The sequence below is a fragment of the Coenobita brevimanus genome, chromosome 90, assembly GCF_032717465.1.
Source record: "Coenobita brevimanus isolate Jiangsu-jjx chromosome 90, ASM3271746v2, whole genome shotgun sequence".
Lineage (NCBI taxonomy): Eukaryota > Metazoa > Arthropoda > Malacostraca > Decapoda > Coenobitidae > Coenobita > Coenobita brevimanus.
The window spans coordinates 1,330,087-1,343,173 of record NC_137043.1 but is presented as its reverse complement, the minus strand read 5'-3'; the positions used below and the strand labels follow the sequence as shown (position 1 = coordinate 1,343,173).

At 40.6% G+C, this 13,087-nt stretch overlaps 1 long non-coding RNA gene across 1 annotated transcript; it reads left to right on the top strand.

Moving 5' to 3' along the window:
* The first annotated feature begins 4,858 nt into the window (after positions 1-4,858).
* On the top strand, positions 4,859-9,838 carry LOC145411708 (uncharacterized). The gene is made up of 3 exons (XR_013899446.1): positions 4,859-4,942; positions 8,079-8,241; positions 9,636-9,838. It is a non-coding gene; the product is annotated as an uncharacterized LOC145411708 (long non-coding RNA).
* The last annotated feature ends 3,249 nt before the right edge of the window (positions 9,839-13,087 follow it).

Genomic DNA, 13,087 nt, shown 5'->3' with positions numbered 1-13,087 from the left:
AGGGTGTCAGGCTATAGATAGATAGATAGATTACACTCCCCCTGGGGAGGGGGTTACAGAATACTTCCCCAGTATCCCTGCTTGTAAAAGCTGACTAAAAGGGGCACTTTAATCTTCTTCCTTCCCCTCTTCCCTCTTTGCTTCTTGTACTTTATCTGTCCCACCTCTCTGCCTTATATTTTCACTTTAATACCCAGCCAACCCCTTTTAAGTGCCGTAGAGTCAATAAGTGGCTTGGTGCTAGCTTTTCCTTGTTCTTTTTTTTTTCCCCCAATTATCCAATCCAATCCCTTTAGTTTGAGAAACCTTACATCTCCCTTTAGTTTTGAGAAATCTCACATAAGAGTAGGCTAGTCCAGTATAGTTCAAGTTCAGCCAATGTGAAATAAAAATTAGCCTCTAAATTTCATTTATGGAAAAGTACTTTTAACTCCAAATACTATGAAAACAGTATGCACTCCAGTAGGGTATGCTTAGTGAAGTTTGCTGTTCACACTGTTACAGCACTGCTACTGATTCAATGGATAATGATAAAGTAAAAACCCTTATCAGTTACGTTACTGAGATCACTTCAGATACTAGTTGTTATGGGAAATAAAATAAAAAAAACCTAAGTTAGGTTATTCAGCACATTGGGTACATTACTACACATCACTGATTGGCATATTTTAATACCAATCGTTTATTTAAATCTGCACACATGTGCAGTAACATAAACCCTGTCGTGTCCAGTAGCACAGGATATATTTGTACACTGTACTATAGGTGCAAATGAAATGACTACAGTAAAAAAAAAAAAAAAAGCAAAAGTTAGCACCAAGCCAATGAAAATATGGCAGTGAGGTGGAAGGGGGTTGGGTGGTTATTAAAGTGAAAATATATGGCTGAGAGAGAAGACACATGAAGTACAAGAGGAGGTGAATAATAAGCGCCAGAACCAAGCTAAAACAATGACTACATGGCACTATAATGGAAGAGGGTTTGGTGGGTATTAAAGTGAAAATGTAAGGCAGAGAGGTAAGACAGATAAAGTACAGGAGCAGAGTGGGAAGAGGGGAAGGATGGAGATTAAAGTGCCCCTTTTGCCACAAGCAGGGATACTGAGGAAGTATTCTGTCCCCCCTCCCCAGAGGGGTATTATCAATGGAAACTAAGCCAGCTCCCAGTCACGGTTATCTCACGAGTCCTTTCCCCTTGGGGAGGGGGGGATAGAATACTTCCTCAGTATCCCTGCTTGTTGTAAAAGCCCACTAAGAATCCTTTCCCTTTTCCCCCCTCTGCTTCTTGTACTTTATCTGTTCCACCTCTCTGCCATATATTTTCAATACCCACCCAAGTTAGTGCCATATAACTTAGTCATTGAATGGAATGGATTATTAAAAAAAAAAAAAAGAAAGAAAGGAAAGCGAGCACCAAGCCACTCAATGACTATATGGCACTACAATAGGAGTTGGGTGGGTATTAAAGTGAAAATATAAGGCTGAGAGGTGGGACAGATAAAGTACAAGAAGCAGAGGGGGAAAAGAGGAAGGATGAAGATTAAAGTGCCCCTTTTAGACGGTTTTTACGACAAGCAGGGATACTGAGGAGGTATTCTATCCCCCCCCCCAGGGGGAAACTTAGTCATTGAGTGGCTTGGTGTTCGCTTTCCTTTTTTTGTGTGTGTGTTTTTAATTATTCCATTCCATTCATGAGTCCTTTACTCATCCCTCTTAACCACCTGTGAGGTCTACAAATACCTGTACACTAGTCAAATTTAACACAATGAGAACTACTCAACTACAGACGAGTATCACTGACCAGTGTTGTAAGATACTAGAAAAGCTGATAAGGGAAGTTTGGGTAAAACATCTAGAACATAGTATGATAAAATAGAGGCAGTTTGGTTTTAGGAAGGGAAAATCATGTTACTAATCTTCTAAGCAATTATGACAAAGTTAAAGAAACATTACAGAAAAGAGAAGGATGGGTGGACAGTATCTATTTAGATTTTAAGAAAGCATTTGACAGAGTACCGCACCAAAGACTTTTATGAAAGCTGTACTATCAAGGAGGTATCCAAGGCAATCTCCACTGTTGGATGCAGGATTTTCTCCGAAAAAGGGGAAATGAGAACAATATTCAGGGGAAATTACTCATCATGGAGGGAAGTGACCAGCGGAGTTCCACAGGGCTCAGTTATGTTTTTGGTATATATAAATTACATAGTCAGTAATATTGGAAATGGAAGCTATCTACATATGTTTGCAGATGATGCAAAAATTCAAAGGAAAATTACTAACATAGATTCCTGCAAAGAGCTGCAAGAGGAATTGAAGAAGCTTCATGAATGGAGCAATAAATGGCAAATGGAATTTAATGTGGATAAGTGTCATGTAATAAAATTTGGTAAAAGTGAGAAAAGACCAGATTGGTATTATAAGTTAGGAAGATCAACCCTACACATATCAGAAAAGGAGAAGGACCCAAGAGTAATTATCAGTAACAGACTATCTCCTGATGATCACATCAGTGAGAAGGTACGAAACATGTATACATTGCTTGCTAATATGAGAATAGCATTCACAAATATAAATGAAGATATGCTGAGGAAGATAATATCATTCATCAGACCAACTCTGGAGTATGCATCACAGTAGTCTGGAATCCTCATCTCAAAAAACACAGATAAGATTGAAAAAGTACAACGGGCCACTACAAGATGGGTACCAAGTTTAAGGGATTTAAGTTACTGAGAAAGACTGGAAAGATTGAATTTACCAACGCTGCAGGAAAGGAGGAGGAGACATGATTATGCTGTATAAATGCATATCAGGGGAACAGAAAATAGACGTAAATGAATATATAGCATATGTGAGAAGCATCAGCAAGAAGACATTGCAAAATACAGCATAAAAAGAGAGGTGATAAAGATGTAAGGAAATTCAGTTTCCCTAATAGGACAATTGATCAGTGGAATGCACAACCGAATGAGGTAGTGTGTGCCAAAACTATTTATAATTTCAAGGATATGTATGATAAAAATGGTTTAATACACGGGACAGTACGAGCTTGACTCATTCCTGTAAAGATACAAAGCTAAGGCAATCCTCACGCCTAACAGATTAGATAACTCGTCCCCAGATGATTAATTATATCTATGTTTATCCAACCTAACTCATTCATACCTTAGAAATTCGAATTTTTACTGCTTTCCGCCTAACCTGATTTAATTTAAGGGCGAAAACTACCCGAGAAAGCTTTGAGACGAATGATAAGAGAAGCCGGAATGACCATTTGCCGTTTGTAAACAAAGGGCGAGAGGCTGCGATCATGTTACCCCTACAGAGATCAGAGAACAAATGGCATATTTGTGGCGGCCTCTGGCAACTTCCGCGCATGCGCCGTAGGGGGCGGACAGGGGGACAGATCATAGGGCGAGAGGCTGCGATCATAGGCGTTTTTTGTAGCACCTCGGAAAGTCAAAAGGGTTTGGGTTTCCGCTGTTGGAGTTTACAGAACGCTAAGCAATAGCACAGCCAGACGAACGAGCACTGTGAGCCTCGGAAGAACTGTCGTACAAAGCCAGTCTGCAAGGAAATAAGGTGACAACTTTTTCATAATGACATTTTATGCTCCTAAGATTAACGCAGGGGCATTACTTACAATTTTCATTCCATTCCGAAGCAGAAATTAAGGCCAGTAGGAACCGGTTACTCTCCTATACTACTCTTTTCAAGTAAGCCGCTGCTCGACCTCTCAGTGGATTTGTAAACTTGTTTCAATGGCTGCAGTTCCTGCGGTAGGACGTATGATAAACTCGAAAATTTAGGGATCCAAGCACCTTTCACGGTTTGGAAATGCATCTAAATCCCTCAAAAAACACATAATATGAAAATACTTATGATTGGCTGAGACATTACGTAAGAATTATGTAATTTTGTACTTTCGTTGGAACGAAGCCAAAACCAGTCAATTCATCGGACGCGTCGGCCATTTTGGGGCTGGAGGTGCGAGATGGAACATTTAAATTGATTTATTTTCGTAATAAAGTACATTGTTAGAATTCCTTAATGTCATATACTCATTAACATGATTGTTTGTTACCCATTATAATATAATAAAATGAATGGTTATCTTCTGATACTGCGAATTAAACACCATGCTAAACTCCCTAACTGGCTACACTCCGCTACACAACACGCTGATTGGTAGTTTGGATATGCACCACTGCAGAGGCAAACCCATTGGTGAGGAATTTGACTTTCCAACAGCGGAATCGCAAACCCCTTTGACTTTCCGAGGTGCTACAAAAAACGCCTCATGTTACCCCTACAGAGATCAGAGAACAAATGGCATATTTGTGGCGGCCTCTGGCAACTCCCACGCATGCGCCGTAGGGGGCGGACAGGGGGACAGATTATAACGCTACACCGGACAGGGGGACAGATCATAACGCTACAGCGGACAGGGGGACAGATCATAACGCTACAGCGGACAGGGGGACAGATCATAACGCTACAGCGGACAGGGGGACAGATCATAACGCTACAGCGGACAGGGGGACAGATCATAACGCTACAGCGGACAGGGGGACAGATCATAACGCTACAGCGGACAGGGGTACAGATCATAACGCTACAGCGGACAGGGGGACAGATCATAACGCTACAGCGGACAGGGGGACAGATCATAACGCTACAGCGGACAGGGGGACAGATCATAACGCTACACCGTCACAACAATAACAAGACAATTCGGCCTCAGGACAGAATCGGAAAGAGATTCCGATCCTTTCTTAGCCTCCAGTGTGATGGTCTTTTCAGTGGAAGTATAGAGACTTAAAATAAACAGTACGGCATGTGCAAGCATGCAGTGGCGTAATGCCGTTGAATTTCACTGGGACACACACTGGATGGCTGTTTTTTCGTATTGTGGAAGACGCAGACACCATTACAGTAAGGTAAGTCATGTATTGTGATTATGTATGTAAGCTGTATCCTCCAGTCCCGATCCGTCGGCTGGCATCAATATATTTAATATTGGTAGTACGAGATGAACGCATTAATATGGGCTCACTGTATCTGAGAAAGCATGCTCTGGTACGGTGTTGCAAACCTGGAAATTCACTTTTGGTCCAACGTGTCCCAGCGTTTAAAGTCAAAGCCCCTAATGACCGTCTCTGCATGAATTAAACTTATTTTACAACACGAAATGCACGTAGTAGGCTATGTTTCTTATGAAGTGATTAATAAGGTTCATGGAGAAAGGAGAACCAAATAATGAACGCAATGGTATTTAATTACCTTTCTTAGAGAAAAAGATTTTTTTTTTCAATATGCATCCAGTTTTCTAAATTCCTCCTATATATTAAGAATAAGAAAAATAAAGTTTACATAACTTGTTTTCAGCATAGTTAATGATAATATGTTTCATTGTCTAGATAGTTCCTTTAAGTATTCATGATGCTCCCGAGGGTGAAAATACAAAGTATACATTATATGAAAGAGGAATAGTAAATATATAAATAGAGCAATGTCATATTTCCTGCCATGAAATTGGATGTGGAAATTTATCTTGAGCTCTGGGGAAACAGTTTATGACGCTTTTGGTATTTCCGTATCAGATTTCATTGGTAATCAGCACAGCAGTATAGCTAACTTAAGGCCTGAATGGAAAGAAAACAGCAAAGCTTTACTCTTTATAACTGCATAAAGGACACAATATTTATTGGCTGTTTTTCTTATGAAAAGTTCTACTAATTATTAATGAATATCTGAAATCCCTAGGTTTTTAAGAATTTTGCCTGGGCATATATGAGAGAGGGGGGTGTGAGTTGGGAGCAGGGCAGTGATATGGCGAGGGACAGGGTGATGTGGAGGCGATTTGTTTGTGGCCACCCTGAATGGGACTGAGGCGTCTGGCAATGGATGGATGGTCTTTCCATCTCTACGTCTTTGAAAATTAGTAAAAAATTCCCAGGTTCAGGGATATGTCCCAACAGTTAGCAACACTGCTGTGGTGAGATGAGTAAAATAAGGCATCAGATAAATGTGGTGTAAGAAATGAAGGCCCCGTTGATGGCCAAAGGCTGGTGGGAACTGGAATACTCGGCCATACAGGACCCATATTATGTTAGCCATTCACAAAGACCTAATTCCATTTTTCCTTTTTGGCAGGATGTTCTGAGTGAGTGCCAGTTCAAAAGCCACACCTCAGTGAAGCAGCGATGACCCTCACACCAAGACCTGTGGCCGATGCTCAGAACTGTTGGCCAAGATGGGTCGTGCAGTGTAGTGAAGGATTTTATCACCACCTCTTTAAGGCATGGTAGAGCCTGTGCATTTCTTCTTGCTGAGATGGGTAAAGAGTTTCATTTTCTGCTCTTGTTGTTATTTTCTTCTGTATGCTACATACTGTAGTGCTGTCACCCTCCATAACTCTGTGACCCCATTAGTGCACAATTTTAACTCCCCAAAGAAGACATTTGTACTTTCAGGCAAACACAATTTTGTGGATAAAAAAATGGTTTTCTGATTATTTTTTGTGGTTCATTTAATTTGACTCATTTTTTGTGGTTCATTTAATTTGACTCATTTTTTGTGGTTCATTTAATTTGACTCATTTTTTGTGGTTCATTTCATTTTGACTCATTTTCAGAATTGCCTCGTTTCCCTGTTTTTCCTGCCTCCTCCGTCCCTCTATTGAATGTAGGAACCCATGCAGAGAAAAGAAACATTTTTGCTGGAAAATGATGGTTCATATCAAATGGATTGAATAACAAATTGGAAAACCCATGTTTTATCCAAACCTAACCACATCTAACTTAACCTGACTGGGTGCCTTTGCTCCTCAGACTCCCCAAAGCATTAATGTAACCCCCTCTAACCCAGTCACACTGCAGGGAAGAAAAATGAGACAATGAAGTTGGCAGTTTTAAGCATTAATCTAACTTCATCAAACTAAGGAAGTGGTAAAGGAAGTGGTTGTTGCTGGTGATGAGAGGAACCAATAGAAAATAAAACTGTATACCCACTGTTTGCCAGTCAGTATAAAAAATACAACACACCCTTGTTATACAGTCACTATAGTGTACAGTCATTTGCTTGTGAGATCAATACAAATTTAACATTTTTTTATTATACAGTCACTGTGATGCCTGATTTCTCATTACCAGTCTCTGATCTTTTTCTTGCTTTCATGATTACAATGCAAAATACATTAAACAATTGGCCGTGTGGAGAGGATGGAGAGTGAGAGACTGACAAGGAGAGTGTATGTGAGTGAGGCAGAGGGGGAGAGAGGGAGGGGGAGGCCAAGGATGAGATGGAGGGATGGAGGGGAGAAGTATATGAGAGAGAGGGGTGTGAGCTGGGAGCAGGGCAGTGAAATAGCACGGGGATAGGGCAACATGGAAGCGATTTGTTTGTGACCACCCCTTACGGGATTAAGGCGTCTGGCAATACTGTAGATAGAGAGTTTCAAAAATGCATGGCAGTTTTAAATTGAGGGTGTGCCGTACCCAACTAAGCATCACCGGATTAGCAAGTGGAACAGCAGGTGAATATACAATAATGAAAGTAGTAGAATCAGTTAGTTTCAGGAAAAGGTGTATATTGAATTTATCTCATTAAAACCAAGAAACAGTGTGCACCAAAGTGTGTGCTGAGTGAAGTATGGTATTCTTGCCAGCAGACTGGCAGAGTTCACCATCTAACCAAATCTCTCCCAGTAAATGGTACCATAATGTTAGTAATTCATTTTCATTTTTTTCATTCATTTTTTTTCATCATCCAATCCTACATTGCCCCATGAGGAGCATAGGAGCCCGGGGCTAGGCAAAGATGAGAGTGGCCAGCCTCACTCATCCCTGAGTGGCATTATGTGAGCAATGAACCCCAGCCACACCTTGGATATAAACCTGCACCGGCTCAATCTGATTGGAGCACCGTAATTACCCACTAAACCACCAGGCACCAACATTTGGTTATATGGTTACCACCCAGCATAGTATTTTTTTTTTTCCCCCCTTAATATGTGAACAGTAACTCTAGATGTATGGGCACAGCATATTTTCCTTAGAGTGATCCTTTTCACAGGCTGATATCTGAAAGCATCAGCCCGGTAAGGAAGGCAGCAAGAAGGAGGCGCTGCAGATCTTGGCTGAACCATGCAAGTCATTATTGCTGGGAGATCCTGACGGGGGGAAGGGTGGTTGCCTGGACACCTGCATGAGGGCACCTTCGTGGATGGAGTGAGAAGGTGAGTGATGCTTAATTTGTACCTTACCCAGAATGAATGAGAATTGCAAGGCTTGATGAATAAAAATATTGATGATAATGACTTCTGTATTTTCCTTTTTCTGGATCATAACTGCTCCATGTATAAGAGTGAGAAGAGAATTGATGATGATGATGATAGGAGTGAATGGAGATTTGGTTGATGAGTTTTCCGTGAACGTTGGTGTGCATCAGGGGTCAGTTTTGAGTCCCATGTTGTTTATCATGGTTCTTGAAACCCTCTCACGTGACTTCAGAAATGGACTCCCGTGGGAGATGTTGTATGCTGATGATTTGGTGTTGATTACAGAGAGTGAAAGGGAGGCGGAGGAAAGATTTAGGAAGTGGAGAGATGGTATGGGGCACAAGGGCTTAAGGGTAAATGCGGATAAAACAAAAGTGATGATATCTAGGGTTGGTGGCAGTACTGTCAAAGACGAGGGAGAGTGGCCATGTGCAGTTTGCCACATGGGTTTGGGAAGTAATTCCATCTTGTGCAGTGTTTGTGATAAGTGGGTTCAAAAGAGATGTAGTGGTATTAGAGGTAGACTGCAAGATAATGCAGTGTTTGTGATAAATGGGTGCATAAGAGATGTAGTGGTATTAGAGGTAGACTGCAAGATAATGCTGATTTCATGTGTGCGGTGTGTCGGGGAGATCAGGTGGAGATTGTCAGACGTGAAAGGATTGAACTTGCTGGTGAATCTCTTCAGTGTGTGGAAGAGTTTTGTTATTTGGGAGACATGTTATGTGCTGGAGGTGGGGCTGGAGCAGCTCTGTGGCAAGGGTGAGTAGTGGCTGGAAGAAGTTCAGGGAGCTGTTGCCTCTCCTGACATTGAGAGGACTCTCCCTCCATGCTTAAGGGTCTTTATACAGTATGTGGCATGCATTAGGAGTGTAATGCTGTATGGTAGTGAGACCTGGGCAGTAAAGTAAGAAGATATTTGCAGGCTCAGACGCACAGAAATGACAGTGATTAGGTGGATGTGCAGTGCATCCTTGAGTGTGAGGCCTGGGGGGGCTAGGTTTACGATGGAAGAGTTAAGAGGTAGGATGGGACTGGAATGTGTTGATGTTGTGATGAGGAGGGGTAGATTGAGGTGGTTTGGGCATGTGGAGAGGATGGAGGTTGACAGTTGGGTGCAGAAAGTGAGAAACATTAACTTTAGAGGTAGGGTTGTGAGAGGTAGGCAGAAAAACACCTTGGATGAAGTCATTGACTGTGACCACAAGGATAAGGGACTGAATAGGGTGGCAGCTGGAGTTTGAGTTGCATGGAGAGCCGCCATTAGGTGATCTAGGCTGATGCATGCAAGCGTGTTGCAACCATTAAAAAACAAAGATGATACCGGTATTGATAATGATTTTTGTCGGCAGATGGAGGAGTGGATGGTGAGTGTCATGGTGCCATCTTGTTCTGACATCAAGGTTGGCTGGAAATTGATGGAACCTGCTGACAGACAATACACCAGAGAGGAAGAAGATGGGAGAAACCTTTACTTTGCAGTGAACCAACGTGGCCTGCTGCTGTGATGATGATGGTGGACAGAATTGCAAGAAATCTGCAGCCATTCATCTCACAGTGATGTTAAAGGTAAACCAGATTTCCTTTCCATATCCTTTGTAGATGCAGGCCTGGTCAGTCAGCCACACCCCAAGGATTTTTATACGCAGTGTCACTGTACCAGGGACCCATTGGGTACGTCAGCTTAGCACCCTAGGAATTGTCAGGCATTAGGTTCTTCACTAGTTTAGCAAAGGCCAGGATGATCCCACATGTCTAGTGCTTCTGTATGGTATGTGTGAGAATTATTATTATTTTTTTTTTAGTGTGACTGGTAAAATATATGGTAGAATACTCATTGATAGGGTTAGGCATATGACAGAGGAGCTAGTTGGAGAAGAACAAGGGGGATTTAGGAAGGGAAAAGAGTGTGTAGATCAGATATTTGTTCTAAGATGTTTAGTGGAGAAGTATCTAGAGAAGGGAAAGAAAGTGTATGCTGCCTTCATGGACTTGGAGAAAGCTTATGACAGAATAGATAGGCAAGGTATGTGGAAGGTATTAAGAATATATGGAGTGGAGGGGAAATTGTTGTTTGCTGTGATGAGTATGTACAAAGGAGCTAGGGATACGGTGCGAGTGGATGGTGAGCTGAGTGAGTTCTTTGATCTCAATGTGGGACTGAAACAGGGTTGTGTGATGTCTCCATGGCTGTTTAACATATACATGGATGGGGTTGTAAAGGAGGTGCAAGGTAGGGCAGTGGATGTGGGGTTGGCTCTAATGAATGAGGGTGAGATTTGGAAGATTCCGGTGTTGCTGTTTGCTGATGATACAGTATTGTTGAGAGAAGATGAATGGGAGTTGCAAGGTTTGGTGAATGAATTTGGGACAGTGTGTAGGAGGAGGAAGCTGAAAGTTAATGTAAACAAAAGTAAAGTTATGGTGTTTGAGAGGAATGAAGTCACAGAGTGTGCATTGAGGTTGGATGATGAGGATATGGAGAATGTGAGTGCATTCAAGTACTTGGGCAGTGTGATGAGTAAGGATGGAACTTTGGGGGATGAAGTGCGTGAAAGGGTACAGCAGGGAAGGAAGGTTGTTGGTACACTGAAAGCAGTGATGAGAAATAGGGAGGTGAGTATGGAAGTTAAGAAGTCACTGCATGATAGTATTGTGATCCCTACCCTGACGTATGGAAGCGAGGCATGGACCTTGCAAGAGGGGAACAAGTCAAGAGTGAGAGCAGTGGAAATGAGTTACTTGAGAGGAGCATGTGGAGTGACATGGAGGGACAGGTTGACAAAAGAAGTGAAGGAACGTTGTGGGGTGGATGTGGATGTGGTTGAGAAGGTTAGGAGAAATACATTGAGGTGGTTTGGGCATGTGGAGAGAATGGAGAATGAATGACTGACTAAGAGGGTGTATGTAGGTGAGGTGGAGGGAGGGAGAGGGAGGGGTAGACTGAGGATGAGGTGGAGGGATGGAGTTGAGAGGTATATGAGGGAGGGGGGAGTGAGTTGGGAGGAGGGTAGTCAAATGGTGGGTGACAGAGCGACTTGGAGGCGTTTTGTCTGCGGCCACCCTTTGCGGGATTAGGGCGTCGGGCTATAGATAGATAGATAGATAGATTTTTTTTTTTTTTTTTTTGCAGGAGTTTTTGTGTAGTATCTCTTCTTTAGTGATTACTGTTTGCATAGTACATGATAACATTTGTCTTTTGTTGCTGTTTATACCTTCATAGTACTGTATCAGCATAGTCTGCATCAGTAGCAGCAACACAATCACCCATACCTCTTTTCCTACCCTTGGATGGGGGGCGTGTGAGGTCCGGTGTACAGAGGCAAAAAGAGAGAGAGAGAGAGAGAGAGAGAAAATAACTAAGTCTGTCCAGTTGAATGAACCACACTAATAATTCCAGCTTCACTTTAGTAACATCAGTTTAACAACATAGTATTTGCATCAGTTAACTGCATAATATTTGCATCAGTTAACTGCATAGTATTTGCATCAGTTAACATCATAGTATTTGCATCAGTTAACAACATAGTATTTGCATCAGTTAACAACATAGTATTTGCATCAGTTAACAACATAGTATTTGCATCAGTTAACATATTAGTATTTGCATCAGTTAACAACATAGTATTTGCATCAGTTAACAACATAGTATTTGCATCAGTTAACATATTAGTATTTGCATCAGTTAACAACATAGTATTTGCATCAGTTAACATATTAGTATTTGCATCAGTTAACATATTAGTATTTGCATCAGTTAACAACATAGTATTTGCATCAGTTAACAACATAGTATTTGCATCAGTTAACAACATAGTATTTGCATCAGTTAACAACATAGTATTTGCATCAGTTAACATATTAGTATTTGCATCAATTAACAACATAGTATTTGCATCAGTTAACAACATAGTATTTGCATCAGTTAACAACATAGTATTTGCATCAGTTAACAACATAGTATTTGCATCAGTTAACAACATAGTATTTGCATCAGTTAACAACATAGTATTTGCATCAGTTAACAACATAGTATTTGCATCAGTTAACAACATAGTATTTGCATCAGTTAACAACATAGTATTTGCATCAGTTAACAACATAATATTTGCATCAGTTAACAACATAGTATTTGCATCAGTTAACATATTAGTATTTGCATCAGTTAACAACATAGTATTTGCATCAGTTAACATATTAGTATTTGCATCAGTTAACATATTAGTATTTGCATCAGTTAACAACATAGTATTTGCATCAGTTAACAACATAGTATTTGCATCAGTTAACAACATAGTATTTGCATCAGTTAACAACATAGTATTTGCATCAGTTAACAACATAGTATTTGCATCAGTTAACAACATAGTATTTGCATCAGTTAACAACATAGTATTTGCATCAGTTAACAACATAGTATTTGCATCAGTTAACATATTAGTATTTGCATCAGTTAACAACATAGTATTTGCATCAGTTAACATATTAGTATTTGCATCAGTTAACATATTAGTATTTGCATCAGTTAACAACATAGTATTTGCATCAGTTAACAACATAGTATTTGCATCAGTTAACAACATAGTATTTGCATCAGTTAACAACATAGTATTTGCATCAGTTTACATATTAGTATTTGCATCAGTTAACATATTAGTATTTGCATCAGTTAACATATTAGTATTTGCATCAGTTAACAACATAGTATTTGCATCAGTTAACAACATAGTATTTGCATCAGTTAACAACATAGTATTTGCATCAGTTAACAACATAGTATTTGCATCAGTTAACAACATAGTAT